This window comes from Peromyscus maniculatus, chromosome 6 (assembly GCF_049852395.1).
Source record: "Peromyscus maniculatus bairdii isolate BWxNUB_F1_BW_parent chromosome 6, HU_Pman_BW_mat_3.1, whole genome shotgun sequence".
Taxonomy (NCBI): Eukaryota; Metazoa; Chordata; class Mammalia; order Rodentia; family Cricetidae; genus Peromyscus; species Peromyscus maniculatus.
In genome coordinates this window covers 25,074,390-25,088,432 of record NC_134857.1, presented here as the reverse complement: position 1 = coordinate 25,088,432, position 14,043 = coordinate 25,074,390, and the positions used below count along the sequence as shown (strand labels likewise).

General features: G+C 47.7%; 1 long non-coding RNA gene across 1 annotated transcript; it reads right to left on the bottom strand.

Annotated features, from left to right (window-relative positions):
• Positions 1–2,102: 2,102 nt before the first annotated feature.
• LOC143273724 (uncharacterized) lies at positions 2,103–7,987 on the bottom strand. Its single transcript, XR_013051910.1, has 3 exons — positions 6,776–7,987; positions 5,831–5,929; positions 2,103–3,808 (listed from the first exon to the last, which is right to left on the bottom strand). It is a non-coding gene; the product is annotated as an uncharacterized LOC143273724 (long non-coding RNA).
• Positions 7,988–14,043: the final 6,056 nt, after the last annotated feature.

Here is a 14,043-nt window from a genome sequence, read left to right as displayed (position 1 = left end):
GACTATGTAGGTTCCCCCCTGACCATCAAAACTCCTAAAATTACAAATACTGTATGACCCAGTGGTCTCACTTCTGGATATATATCCAAAGAAAGTGAAATCCACGCATCAACGGCACGTTTCTCTTGTGTTCATCGCAATATGATTCACAAGAGGCAAGCAATAGGCTTAGTCCGAGTATCCATCGGCAATGGAGAGATAGAGAACTTATGACAGGTATGTGTAGCAGAATACTATACAGCCTTGAAGAAGACAGTTATGCCACCATGACAGCAAACAAAACTGGACCTAGAGGCTGTGGTGCTGTGTGAACTATGCCAGGCACAGGAAGATCAATCTGCATGACTTCTCCCTTGCATGACTTTGAAAGAGTCACTCACAAAAGCAGTGAGTAGAATAGAGTCTTCAGGGTGAGGTGGGGCTTGGTAAAAGTGTACAGAGTTTGTAGACAGGAGTTTTTGTATGGAATGATGAGTATAGTTAACAATACACTTGAAAATCCCTGTGAGTAAAATTTTTATTTTCATTTATTGAACACAAGTGATGTGAAGGGGAGATAGGAATAATGGAGATGGAGGTTTAGGGTACTCTTGAGGAGTGAGGGATAAGAGATTTAGTTAGAAATATAGAAGGGAGAGAGTGACAGATAGAAACACAGGGTAGACTCAGGAGGGCCTGGATCAATATCCACTGGCCCCTTCTGTCTCTTCTAAAGGGCTTTTTAAAGGAATGCCAAGGGGTGGAGCAAAGACCTCCCCCTAGCACAGCCAAGTGCAGACCTTTCTAATCACCTAGTAACCACCCACGTGGTCAATCCATTCCCTTATGCAGTCCTGCTGGGTAAAGCAAGCTCAGATCTCACTAGGAAACCTCTGTGGGTTCCCACACTGAAGCCATCCAGGGTGACAGAGGACAGGTTTGGGTCATGCTGCTATGTTTTGTTTTTTAAGTTTTCCATAATCCCGTTTGCTTTCTATTGCTATGAAAAACACCATGACTAAAAACAACTTGGGGAGGAAAGGGTTATTTTATTTCATCTTACAGGTTAGAGTCCATCCTGAAGTCAAGGGTGGAACCAAGGTGCAATCTGCGGGCAGGAGCTAGTGCAGAGGTCATGGAGGAATGCTGCTTACTGGCTTGCTCCTCATGACTTGCTCAGCCTGCTTTCTCACATACTCCAGGACACCATCCCAGGGATGGCACTGCCTCTAGTGGGCTGGGCCCTCCCATATGAATCATTCATCAAGAAAATGCCCACACAGACTCGTGCACAAAACCAATCTGATAGAGGCAATCCCTCAGTTGAAGATTCCTCTTCTCAGATGATTCAAGCTTGTGCTGAGTTGACAAAACAAACAACAGCCAGCACATGTATTTCCCGTGGTTTATTAGTTGTGTTCAAATTTCATCCCTGTGGCATACCTCAAGGGACAGTGAGAGAAGCAGTAAAGATTCACTTTGCCCACGGTTTCTGTACGCCACAGTGTAAGGATCTAGAGGAGCAGAATGTTCAGACCACCCGGAGACAGACAGAGAGAAAAAGAGACAGACAGACGACAGGCAGGCACAAGAGAGAGAGAGAAACACACAGAGAGAGAAAGACTGAGGGAGAGAGGCAGACAGAGAGGGAGCCAGAGAGAGCTGTCACCTAGAATCCCTCATCAACAGTCAACTGAGTAACAAAGTGTAGACACATAGGGAGGGCAAATGAGAGAATGTTGCTGTTTGATAGCATACCGAGGGAAAACCTTTGCAAAGGCTTAGTTATGACATCGGGGTTGAAAGGTGCAGGGCCACTCCCATCCTCCAGGCTGACAGTAACCCGTGAACAGCACCTTTGGATTAAGTTCACCCAACTAGTTTTGAACACACCCAGTCAAGGTCAAGGTGCTTGGTAAAGGCCTGTGACTCCCTTGCTTTGCTGTGCCAAACTCATAATCTCTATTTAAAAACTCATGTCCTGGTCACCAATTCTTCTGGGCTTTGTTCCCACAAAGCCTCCAGAGTCCCTCCTCCTGGGTCTTCTATGGTCCACCATTTCCCATGAAAATTCCCCCCCTCCCCCGCCCAATTTCTCCTCAGTTTCCCTCGGCCCTGTTCCCAGGACCACAGTGCTCAGCACAGGTCCTCATTTCAGCATCAGTCTTAGCTCTTCTCATCCCTTCTTTCACCTCTCACCTCTTTTTGCTCCATTACCTCAACCTCGACCCTTGACCAGGTGTGTCAGATTCGTCACTGATCTTCCTCACCTTCCACTCCAGTGGCTCCTGTTCTGGTAGCATCATCCACACAGCCACCTCTGGCTCTCCCAGAACTATAACAGCCGAAATCCATGTTAACTTCACGTCTGTGGGCTGTCTGCAGCAGGAAAGAGTATGAGAGCAGCTCACGGCACTGAAGCGAGAGCTTCCCCATCCCATTTCTGTTGGAAATTGTTACTACCCTGTCCTGGTCTGCTTCTCCGTTGCAATGATAGATGCCATGGCCAAAAGCCACTTAGGGAGGAAAGGGCTTATTCAGATGACGGCTCCCAAGTCACAATACATCACTGAGGGAAGTCAGGGCAACAACTTAAGCATAGACCGGTGGGAGAACACTGCTCACTGGCTTGCTCTCCATAATTCACTCAGCCTGCTTTCATATAACCCAGGACCACCAGCCCAGGAGTCGCACCATCCACATTGAGCTGGGCCCTTCCACATCAATCATTAATCCAGAAAATGCTCCATAGATAAGACCTCAGGCCAATCCGATGGAGACAATTTCTCAGTTGAAATTCCCTCTTCCCAAGTGACTCTAGTTTGTATCATGCCATCAAAAACCAGCCATCCAACACCCCATGTGAGCTAACTGGAATTATTGTTTAAAACTACAGGCTTCAGACTTCTTAGGAGCTGCAGAACTTACTCACATTTATTCAGCGCTAGCAAATAATGCTGGATGAAAGGCTCCAGCACTGGGTGGTGACCGTGGAACTCTGGAATCCCTCCCCTACTTTTTCCATTGCCTTTGAGGATGCTGAAGGGCCTTGCAGTGTGCAGACTTCTGGGTGAGAAGTCCTTCAGATTGAGCCCAGAAGGAAGAGCCACAGCGCTGAGGCAGGTTCTACTATAACCTGGCACTCCAGAAGCCAGTGTGTTCTCACCATCTTGTGGTAGAGCCTGGAGAAAACATTAGGCTCAGAATCTTCCTCCCCGTCACTAGTTGAGGCACACTGCGCAATTTACTTGAAATCAATGCCTAAATTTTTCCAGATTAATCACTGTAGTGCTCCCTCCCTCTTAGTTAAGATGATTCAATGAGTCTGTGGAGAGGAGGGTTTAGGAGACATCCTGGTTGACTCAGAAAGGTGCTAGAGGAATACTCGTGGCTATTTTCATCTAAAATCATATCTTGTTTCCAGGGGAATGCTGGGTAAGTGACTCATCCCAGCTCTTTGTTGATTCAGAACACACCCTGTGGCCAGGGGCTGCCAGTGCACTCCTCATCCATGATGTACACAGACTGTCCCTCTGCAGTATGAGACATGGAGGCTCCGTGTCCTAACGCGGGACATTGGGTTTGTTCTGCAGAGGGACCTGCTCCAGATCAGAGTTCACATCTAACAACACAGAGCACAGAGCTCCCCCACAGAAACAGACAGAGGCACTCGACTGGCCGTGCAAATCTAAGGTCAATCGGGAACTGAGCGTTGTGATCCTAAGATAAAGGTTACCAGGTGTGTTCGCACAGTTCTGAATCTGTCCCCTGCTTATAGTCACAAACGTGTGTCATTAATTTGTAATTTTTTCCTTTGTACAGTCTTCAGCTGAGAGAAACAAGAAAAAAGAAATCAGTCATTATACCCAGAGGGAATTTGTGAACAGGACATAAAATCTACAGGTTATACACTGTCGGGCAAAGGATGTAAGAAGTAAAGACAAAACAGAAAACAAGATGCATTTTCACGGGCTGTTTTATGATCCTTGCACATTGTGCTTTCCTCTGCGACCCTCAAGCCAGGCCAGTGTCCCCCAAGGCAGGCAGGGGGAAGGCCTTCCTAAGCAGTGTGAATAGGTCTTTCCAAGGACAACGGCAAGGCTAGCCCTTTCCTCGCCCGAGTTTGTATTTCCTTTGTTACTTTTTGCTCAGCAAACCTGCAGGGACCATAGAGTGCAGCTATCAACTCACAGCCTGCCCACTCTCTGCACATGTGGAATACGATTGGAACAGCAGTCCTTAGGGGATCAGGGTGAGTCAGACTCCTTCGTGGCCAGCACAGGATGTATGAATGGCTTCCTGCACTTTTGTCCCATGTCCACACAGGGAAAGCAATTGATAAGGATATCCACAATCACTTATTCATTTCCAAGTATCCTGCAGTCAAAAGTTTTCTATACGTTTAGCACATAATAATAATAACAATAGTAATAATAATCAATTTAGCATCAAAGTCTGATGTGTCAGGCATGAAGTTTACTGGCCTTGGTGATGGTGGCAATGCACATGTTTTGTGGTAGCAACGTAAATGTATTTATCAGGTGCTGACCTGGATTCCTGTACAAATGTTATATATACAATAAATACCCCTTGACTTTTCTAAGATCTGTAAGATTCTAATTTCCTAAACCTAACAGGCCTCATGGATTTAGCTAAAGGGTGGATGAACCTGACCTAAGTGTTCTGAGGCAAAAAGAGGTCTGAAGAGAAAGGGTAGCTTTCTTGATCTGCAGAAGGATCTAGAAAAGTGTTGAACCTCAGGGGCATGAGAACTCAGTTTGGTGGGAGCTGTTGGGTCTAGATGTCTCAGCACTGGCTGAGGTCCAAATAAACTTAGAATAGAGAACTCTGCCACACCTGCCTCCTGGACTCCCTGTCTTCCACCTAAGGCAATGTTTCCCAGACACCTTCATTCCTCGCTCTTGCTGTCTCTCTATTAACCCTATCCTGCCCCTCAAATTCCATTAATGGACACTAATCCACTGGAGATGATGGCAATATTAAGACATTTGATGAAGGTAAAATAAATTTCATCTGATTTTTTTAAAATTTTGTATTCTTAATCCAGACTACCTGGACCCAGTCTATAGCGCCACAACTTTCTAGCTTTGTGACTACAGAGGAATTTGCTAGTCAGTGTGTGTCCCCATATCCTTACTCATACAGTAGGACAGGTGTACCTACCTCATGCAGCTGCTGAAAAGGTTAGATCAGCAGCTGCATGAGTTATGTAGAACATTGTGGAAACAGGGAATGCTGCCCGACATCTGAGCTACCGCTTCTGCTGTCTGGAACCGTCCTCCAGTTCTGCGCACTAATCACACCCCTTATGTGCACTTAGACATCATTACATCAAGTTTCCAGAGAACATCGATTGGGTGGTCAGGAGCTATTTGCTACAGATAATGACTGAAAAGAAGACAGTGACAAGAGTCATTCAAAATCAAAACCCAAGTGTGGAGGTGGTGAGACGGTCCAGTGCTTAAAGCTCACCACGGCACTGGTACCCACACATCCACACAGTGCACACAGTGACAACAAGCAATAAGGCTTAGAAGACTGGAGAGATGGTCCAGAACACCGGCTGCGCTTACAGAGACCTTCAGTTCGGTTCCCAGCACCCACAGGGACCGCACAACCATCTGAAACTCCACTTCCAGGGGACCCAATTGCCTGCCCTCTTTGGCTTCTACAGATACCAGGTATATATATGGTACACGCACATTTAGGCAAAATGCCTATGCACATAAAGTAAGATAAGTAAATCTTTTAAAATAAATTTTTAATATTCAAAATAAATAAAATTTTAAATGTTTATAAGTGATTTTTTTAAAATAGCACTTTAAACTACCTAGTATGTACGGCACCATGCTCACATGGTGTTACCAACAGTGGCATTCTGCTCCTGGACCGGTCTCTCCACTCTTCCTCTCTCCTCTCCTAAGCAGATCTGTTTTGAAACATAAGAAATAAAATAAAATTAAAACGGGGTAATGAAACATTTGACCTACACAATCCAGAATTAAACTGTCCATCAGGGGCAAATCTTCAATCAGGCCCTTCACCTCAGGAGCATGTGTTTATCTTGGATCACCTATAAGCATTTGTGTGAATAATAACATCATCCAGAGAATGATACTCCGAGAAGCTAATTCTGTATTAAGTTGAATTATATAAATTTAATTAGTCAAATGTCAAAGTGATAGGAAGGATCTTTCCAAAAACATCTTTCCCTGGAATACCATGCTGTCCCTTCAGAATCAGAGGGTGAGATGTCTCTTGTCTTTCCCCAAGATGTGGAGTCACCAATGGATCCAGGGACATAAGCTTCAGTGTTCCCACTCAATCCCATGGTTATATTTACATCTATGTATGTGTTTATACATATGTATGCATATATATCTGTGTATACAAGTTTGTTTGCATGTATGTATGCATATATGTGTGCATAAGTGTGTGTATGTGTGCAAATGTGTATATGTGTACATGTGTGTGTAAGTGTATATGCATTCACACACTGATAACTCTGTATTTATCCATTCCTCTCTCATTTCTTACTCTGACTATGGAATTAATGTCAGGACTGGTAGGACTTTTAATCCTGGGTCAGCCTTCACTGGACCAACCCATAAGTCTCAGTCAAATTCACCTTCATCCTACCATATTTATCAAAAAAGTATTCGCCAAGAAGAATGTCCAACTTAAGCAGAAAAAGAAATCACAGCTAAATGCGAGGTTTAAAGCTGAAGACTCTTGAGACTGAGGACGTGCCAGCTCTTACTGCTCACTTACTCACAGGAGGGCTTACAGCTCCTGAAGCCATGCCAGGGCTCTGAAAATAAAAGCTTGCAGTTAGAGGGGGATGCCTCGCGACAGCCAGGATCGGTCTTGTGATAGGTGAAGCATTTCGTCATCGCCTTCCTCAGACAGAGCTCAGTCGCTGAGGCTGATCAGTGCAGCGCATCCTCGGCGTCTGAGGGCAGCAGACACCAGCTCTGCAATTACTCACTGGATTGCTTTCCGATTCGCTCTGAATGTCTTTTTAAATGATATTAAAGAGAAACATTATTTAAAGTACATTTCACAGTGTTTAATAAAGATCCAGGATACCCTTTGTAGGCCGGAAAATAAATGGATCCCTACCCCAAGTCTGTTCAGGGCTGACTTGGGCAACATTTCCTTACACAGAAGAAAAAGTGACAAGAAGTGACAAGAAGCTCTTGCTCATGACAGGAAAAACAGCCTGTAAGAAAGCACGCAGGAAGGAGAGCCCGGGTGTAAATAAAAATAGGGCTTTCTGCTCCTTCATCTGCGTTCTTGACTCGGATGTAGAGTGAGTGACAGGGAAAGGCCTGGCAGCCTAGGACCTTGAATGCCAAGAGAGGAGACTTGATGCATTGAGCAACGGGAGCCACGGAAGGTTCTGAGCGGAGGACACAGCGTGATCAGGGGAGAGCGTAAGCTGTGAGGTCCATCTGCCACGAGCTATAATGCGAGCTTGTCCCTCATTATCATGCGTGACCTTGGGCACTTTATGTACCTTTTGGGGTCTCCCAAGCTGCAGAAAGGAAGCGGCAATACACATCCGAGGTTCTTGCCAACAACATTAGAAGTAGCATGAGGCACAGCGATCCGAGGGCTTGGCACGGAAAAGGGGCATGATCAACGGCATTAGTTGTTAGTGTTGCTGTGCTGGGGTAAGGTCAGAGGCGAAGACAGAAGACGTGAGACTGTAGAGTCCAGGCCAGGGCGAGGGAGGGCCCAGGCCTGCGACAGGGGGAGGATGGGCAGGATTCGGGGGACACTGCAAAGAGGGAACCAAGGACAAAGAGGCTCAGAATGACTGACCTCCCCGAAACCCTTTGATGATAACTGCATGAGTGCAAGGAAGAACAAGAGAACACAGGGACCCCCAAAAACCGGCTGACATAAGACACCAACACTGACACCAGACTGAACCTGGGTCTCCTGAATGACGATGGAAATAACAAGCTGTGTCCCTTTCTACAGCAATCCAGTCTCGTGCTTGGGAATCCTCCTGCCTCAGCCTCCCAAGCTGGACTCTGATTTTGTGAAAGCTGCCCTGGAAGGCAGCTTCCAAATCCCCCCGGTAGGCGAGCTTGTGTGGTGGTCACGGCGTGCACTGCACACAAGGCCACGGCACCGCAGGTTGTCTTTCTCCACCAGCCTGTGCCACGGCTCACCTCCCCGTGTCCTCTCTTCCGCAAACCGCCTGCCATGTCTTGCAGCGCTGGCGACTAGCTTCACTGTCCTCCCCCACTTTATGGTCCTCTCAGCACAAATAAGTGTTGACGTTCTCCGCAGGCCGCAGCACAGAGCTGTCCTTGGGTAACAGGTAGGCAAACACCTGCCTTTGGAGCAGCAGGACCGCGACTGACAGCTCATAGCCCCTGACATTTTCATTAGGAACTGTGACAGGATTCTCTTCCCGAAGCAGCCTTTAGTAATTTGCACCTCTCTGCTCAGAGGGGTTTAATATGACTTATATGCAGGAGCCTCGGCCCTGGGTCCTGCACAAGCTTCCATCCCGGTCTGGGTCACTCCTGGGTTTCAGCCATGTCAGCGTCACATAAGTCACAGAGGAATTAAGCAGCCCATACATCCCAACCATGAGTGTGCCTGCCAGGACCCACAGGGGGAACTTTATAGAGTATATAAATGGACTTTAATATCACAGGATACCTTTTGGGATGCATGTCTAATTTGCCGGGCCATGAAGAGCTGACAAACCACTCCATGCATCTTTAAAGGCCTCTGCTCTGTGCCTGCCGCCCTGTGAAGCAGGGAATTCCACTCTCTTCCCCCTCCTCTCCTCCCTGCCAGCCACGGAGGTTCAGCCTCAAGTCCTTCTTCAGTTCTTGTAAAGCCAGGGGAGAATTACTGTTATTCTATACTCTAGTCTTCTTCCACTGAAGTAACTGTCTTTCTCTGTGTGGCTTTTTCCTGGAAAGACATGAACAAATGTCTATTCTTTTCCAAGGGCAAAGAAAGATATTCTTCAGTGATGTGCACATCTCTCTCTTTATACAGGTTGCTGTTGGCTTAGATGGGTGGTTTTGTTTGTTTGTTTGTTTTTAAGGTTCATTTATATTTGCATGTGTATATTTGTGCACATGCCTGCATTGTGTATGTGTGTGGGGGGTGGGGGGCATTGCTTATAGAGGCCAGAGAGGGTTTGGGATTCCCTGAAGTTGGAGTTCCAGGTGGCTGTGAGCTGCCAGATGGATGCTGGGAATTGAGCTTGGGTCCTCATTTCAGATCACTTATAAACATTAACATGAATATCTTTCCCCTTTTCCTTTTATTCTTCTCTCATACAATGCCTCCTTACCAAAACCTCCCTTTCCTCCCCTCTTCCCAGTCCCCTGTCCCTGTGTTCCCCCCTTCCCACCCCCACAGATCCACTGCTACTCTGTTTCACTTCAGAAAAGAGTAGGCCTCCCAGTGATATCATCTGAACAGAGCATCACAAGATACAATAAGACTAGGCACAAACCCTCGTATCAAGGCTGGACGAGGTAACCTAGTAGGAGAAAAAGGGTCCCATGTGCAGGCAAAAGAGTCAGAGACACACCCACACCCACTGTTAGGAGTCCCACAAAAACCCCAAGCTAAACAACCACAACATACATGCAGAAGGCCTTGCAGAGACCCATGCAAGCTCTGTGGCTGCTGCTTCAGGCTCTGTGAGCCTCTAGAAGCCCTGCTTGGTTGATTGTGAGAGCTGTGTTCTCCTGGTGTCCTTGACCCCTCTGGCTCCTACAATCCCCTTCTGTGGGGCTCCCTGGGCTCTTCCTAATGTTTGGCTGTGGGTCTTTGCATCTTCTCCCATCAGCTACATGAATATTAATCACATGGCCTAGGTAACGATACTCAGAGAAGTCCATTGGAATTAAGTTGAATTAGACAAATGCAATGGGTTAAGTGTTGGGAAGAGAAAAGGAGTCTTCCCAAAGACATTCTCCTAGGACATTTCACACTGTTCCATTAGAGTCAGGGTTGAGGGGGGGGGGTGTCTCTTGATCCTCCCCAAATCACCGAGTCATGGCGGACCAAACTGACATTGAGTCACCTCCACTAGACTCCCCTAAATCCATGAGCTTCAGTGTCCCCCACTCAAATCCATGGCTGTCCTACCATGTGTGCAATGATCAAATTTGGATATTTAACACCTCTGCCTTCAAGAACTTGGAACTTAGGGTAAGAGTTTCCACAACAGTAGCCTATTCCTCTGGGTCATTACAAATACCTTTCTTAGAATACTTGGGTCTAGAACCCTGACAGTGTACTTCAGATTCCCTGTGGCCAAAGACTATAATTCAGTTGGTAAAGTGCTTTTCTTGCAGGCCTGAGTAGCTGAGTCAACCCCGCCCTGCACCCAGAATCCACACAAAAATGGGCATGGTGGTGTGCATTATCCAGGGCTGGAAAATGGAAACATAGGCGCCTGGGCCTAGTCTGCTTGACAAGTTCCAGGTTGACGAGAGACCCTGTGTCAAAAATCAAAGTAGATAGATAGTACCTGAAAAAGGATCCCTGAGGTTGTCCTCTGGCCTATACACACATGAACACACACACACATACACACACACACACACACACACACACACACACACACACACACATACATGAGCACACAAAAAGTTCTCAGAAGGTACCATCAGTTTCTTTACTTATAGAAACTAAATTTCTAAAACTTAAGCAACCCCCTAATGTCCACTAGCCCCCCTTTTTATGAAGATATATTATGGGCTCACAAAATTATTACAAAATATTTTCAGAAAAGGGCAGACACTATTGGCTATAAAAATGGAAGAGATTCTAACCTGGTCTTCTCTCACTCTTTTCTTCTGCCTTCCATCTAAGATACCATGTCATTCCGTTATGTCTTCCCTTCTCTCCCTCTCCCAAAGGACTGTTGGCTGTTACCACTGCCCCTCTGTCTCAAGCAACAAGCCGGGCACAGATGCCATCCACAGTGGCTCAGTTTCTCCCCGGTAAAGCTGAAAGGAGCAACCATTCTCAGCGCCTTAAGGATAAAAGATAGAAAATGGACAGTTCTTGTAGACCCCTTGGTCCATGCTTTCCCAGAGCCAATTCAGCTTGGGGTTTGTTTGCTTGTTTGTTTTATTTCCAACACAGAACCAGCCATAAGTAAAATAGCCAAAGACTGTGGCACACGCGCGCGCGCACACACACACACACCCACACACACACACACACACACACACACAAGACTAGCAGGGGCTGGGGGCATGGGTCAACTGATCAGGCGCTTGCTGTACAGGGATGAGTTCCGATCCCCAGAGACTGTGCAAAAACTGTATGGGCGTGACAGGCACCTGCAATCCCAGCCCACGGGAGACAGAAAAAGGAAATCGCCAGAGCTAGCTGGGTGGAGACATGAGTCAAAGTGGCAAGCTGTGTGTTCAGAAGAGCCCTCGGCTCAATATTTAAAGTGAAGAACAATCAAAGGAGACACCCACATCACCCGTGGGCCCTACAGGCACCCACACACATGAAAGCATGCATACACATACCGTGCATATGTGTGGAGAGGGGAGAGGAGGGCAGGGGAAGGGAGGGAAGGGGAGGGGAGAGGAGGGGAGGGGAAGCATCAGCTGGAGTGAGCCGTGACAAGACAGTGATGACATTCAGGCAAGCAGTAATTGGGGCTGACCTTGAAGGTGGTCTCAAGACTAGAGGTGAAAACCTGAAGTAAAGCCATAAAGACATAGTTTGGGGTGAAATCAATGGAACTGGACCAGTAATCCTAAACAGATCAGCAAGGGCAGGGACATAAGATGGCACAGGACCTTGAGTGCTGTCATCTGCGAGTTTAGCTCTAGTTGACTTACTCAACTGAGGAAAAGCCTCCGACAGCTGCCGTCCTACTGTGTGCAGAGTCAAGACTGGTTCCCGGTCAAGGACTGCCACAGCTTTAGGCCAATGCAGCATCAGGCTCTGACGGTTGCATTCACTCGGTCATCAGTTACTGAATAGCTACTTTTCCTTGTGCTACATCAAGAAGCCAAGAAGGGGGGAAGGCGAAGTTCCCGGCCTGAAGGAGTTCGGGTCTCCTGGATGTAACCTGGGCAGGTCAGTTCTCTGCCCATGAAATCCCCTTTGTTGACAGCATGCCCACGGCATTCCAGAGTCTGCTTGGCCCCTGAGACCCGGTCAGGCTAGTTCTGTTCATCGTCCAATCAGACCTTCAGGCATGTTGATGTGGCGGCATCTTCACAGGGCGCTGACGCCCTAGGTCCACTGAGCAGAGGGGTTAGAGGAGGAGATGTGAATCCACCGCAGACTCTTGGAGGAATGCTTGGGTTTCAAGGTACAGATGCTGACGGAACAGCCAGAAGTGGCCAAACTCCGGAGAGGAAGGAGAGACAGTTGCATGATCATATGATCGGGGAAGCAGGGTTTCAAGACCACAGGCGTATGAGTGAGGCTTGTGCGGCAGCAGCCGAGTGAGGCCTGCAAAGGGCACCATGGAGCCATGCATGGCAGCTGAGAGATGGCCAAGAGCAGAGAGTGGCCAGGGGAAAGAAGGCTGAGGATGCCCACAGAGCTGGGGGTGCTCTGTGAAAATTCAGAAAGGCACAGGACTCCCGGGCACGAGGGGGAGAGTTGGCTTTGGGGCACAGGATTAAAGACCCTTCTTCTAGTGGGAAAGGCTAGCTGACCCAAGTTTAGGAACTATAGGGGCCTATGAGAATCTGCAGTCACACAGCGACATGTTTAAACCTCAGCTCTGCTGCTTGCCCACCCGTGACAGCAAGTCCTTGGAGCCTTCCTTTCTTTATCTATCAAGTTCCTTTCATAGAAGATTCCAGAAGGATAGTCTGTGGAGTGTATGTGCAACTCATCTTGCTTGCCATAGCTATTATAAATACATTCTACATCCCTGTTGGAGGTCCCTACACTGTACTCTTTAAAAGGGCCTCAAGGAGGCTCCCACACTGAGCTCCAGCGGTCAGCTAAGCCTCTGCGGGTCCCAAACTGCTGGACCACGCAAGCTGGGTTTAGGGAGCAGCAGCAGCATGCCCCAGGTTTTTTGCAGTATCCTTTCTACGCTTGACTTAGGGTCTTCCCCAACTTAGCTGCAGTCTCATCTGAGGCCTAGACTCAGAGCAGAGTGACCTCCCTACAAGCTTCAGGTGAGACCCCCTGGGAGGGTCTCTGTCTGAGCTGAGCTCGCCTCTGGCAGGCCATAGCATTAATTGTGCTGCCCAGCTCCCGTTGAGTGCTAGTCCAAGTGTAGGCTCACATGGACCCTGGTGCACAGCAGGTGAAGTGGGGCCCTACTCCCCTCCCGAGTACAGCACCTGTGTTTTCAGCCCTGACTTGGACATCCTTTTTTCCATTCTCAGTTACATCTGGCTGTGACCCAGGTGCATGGAGACTTGGTGATATCGCATCTCGGAGGTGAGATGACGAAGGAAGAGTTAGCACCAGTCCACAGGGGAATAGCAGGGGACACATTGCAGTGTCTGCCGAGTTTTCAGTGTCAATATTCCTGCCATGGCCCTTCTCAGTCTACCAACACGACACAGGTCAGCTTGCAAAGTAACTCAAAATGCAACAGCTCACTCTCCCGAGCTGGTGCCACATGCCTCTAGCAAACCACTCAACAAATCACCTGGGAGTCTTGCATAGTAGTTTACAAAGCAACTTCCAAGTTCATGACCATTTAATAGAGCCCTTGCATGCCCTACCTCTCTGCTCGTAAAGACCACAGCCTACCCCGGCTGCACTATCACATGCCAAGGCTAAAGGCTCCCAGTGTCACTCAGAGATCGCCACTGCTTCCATGTGCTTTGAGAGAGAGTGGCATTGGAATGGCATCTTGGCATTTTGAAGGAAACAGATACACCCTGATGGGTGAAATCTCAGAGATGCTCACGGAACAAAAACACTGTCACCGAGTAAGCAAATAGTGACAAGTTTATAGGATGCTGCTGGCAGTCTGGAGTTGTCGGTGCCGAGCAGTTGAGCTGGGCTTGGTGGGAGCGGCTGGTTAGCCATTTGTCAGGCAAA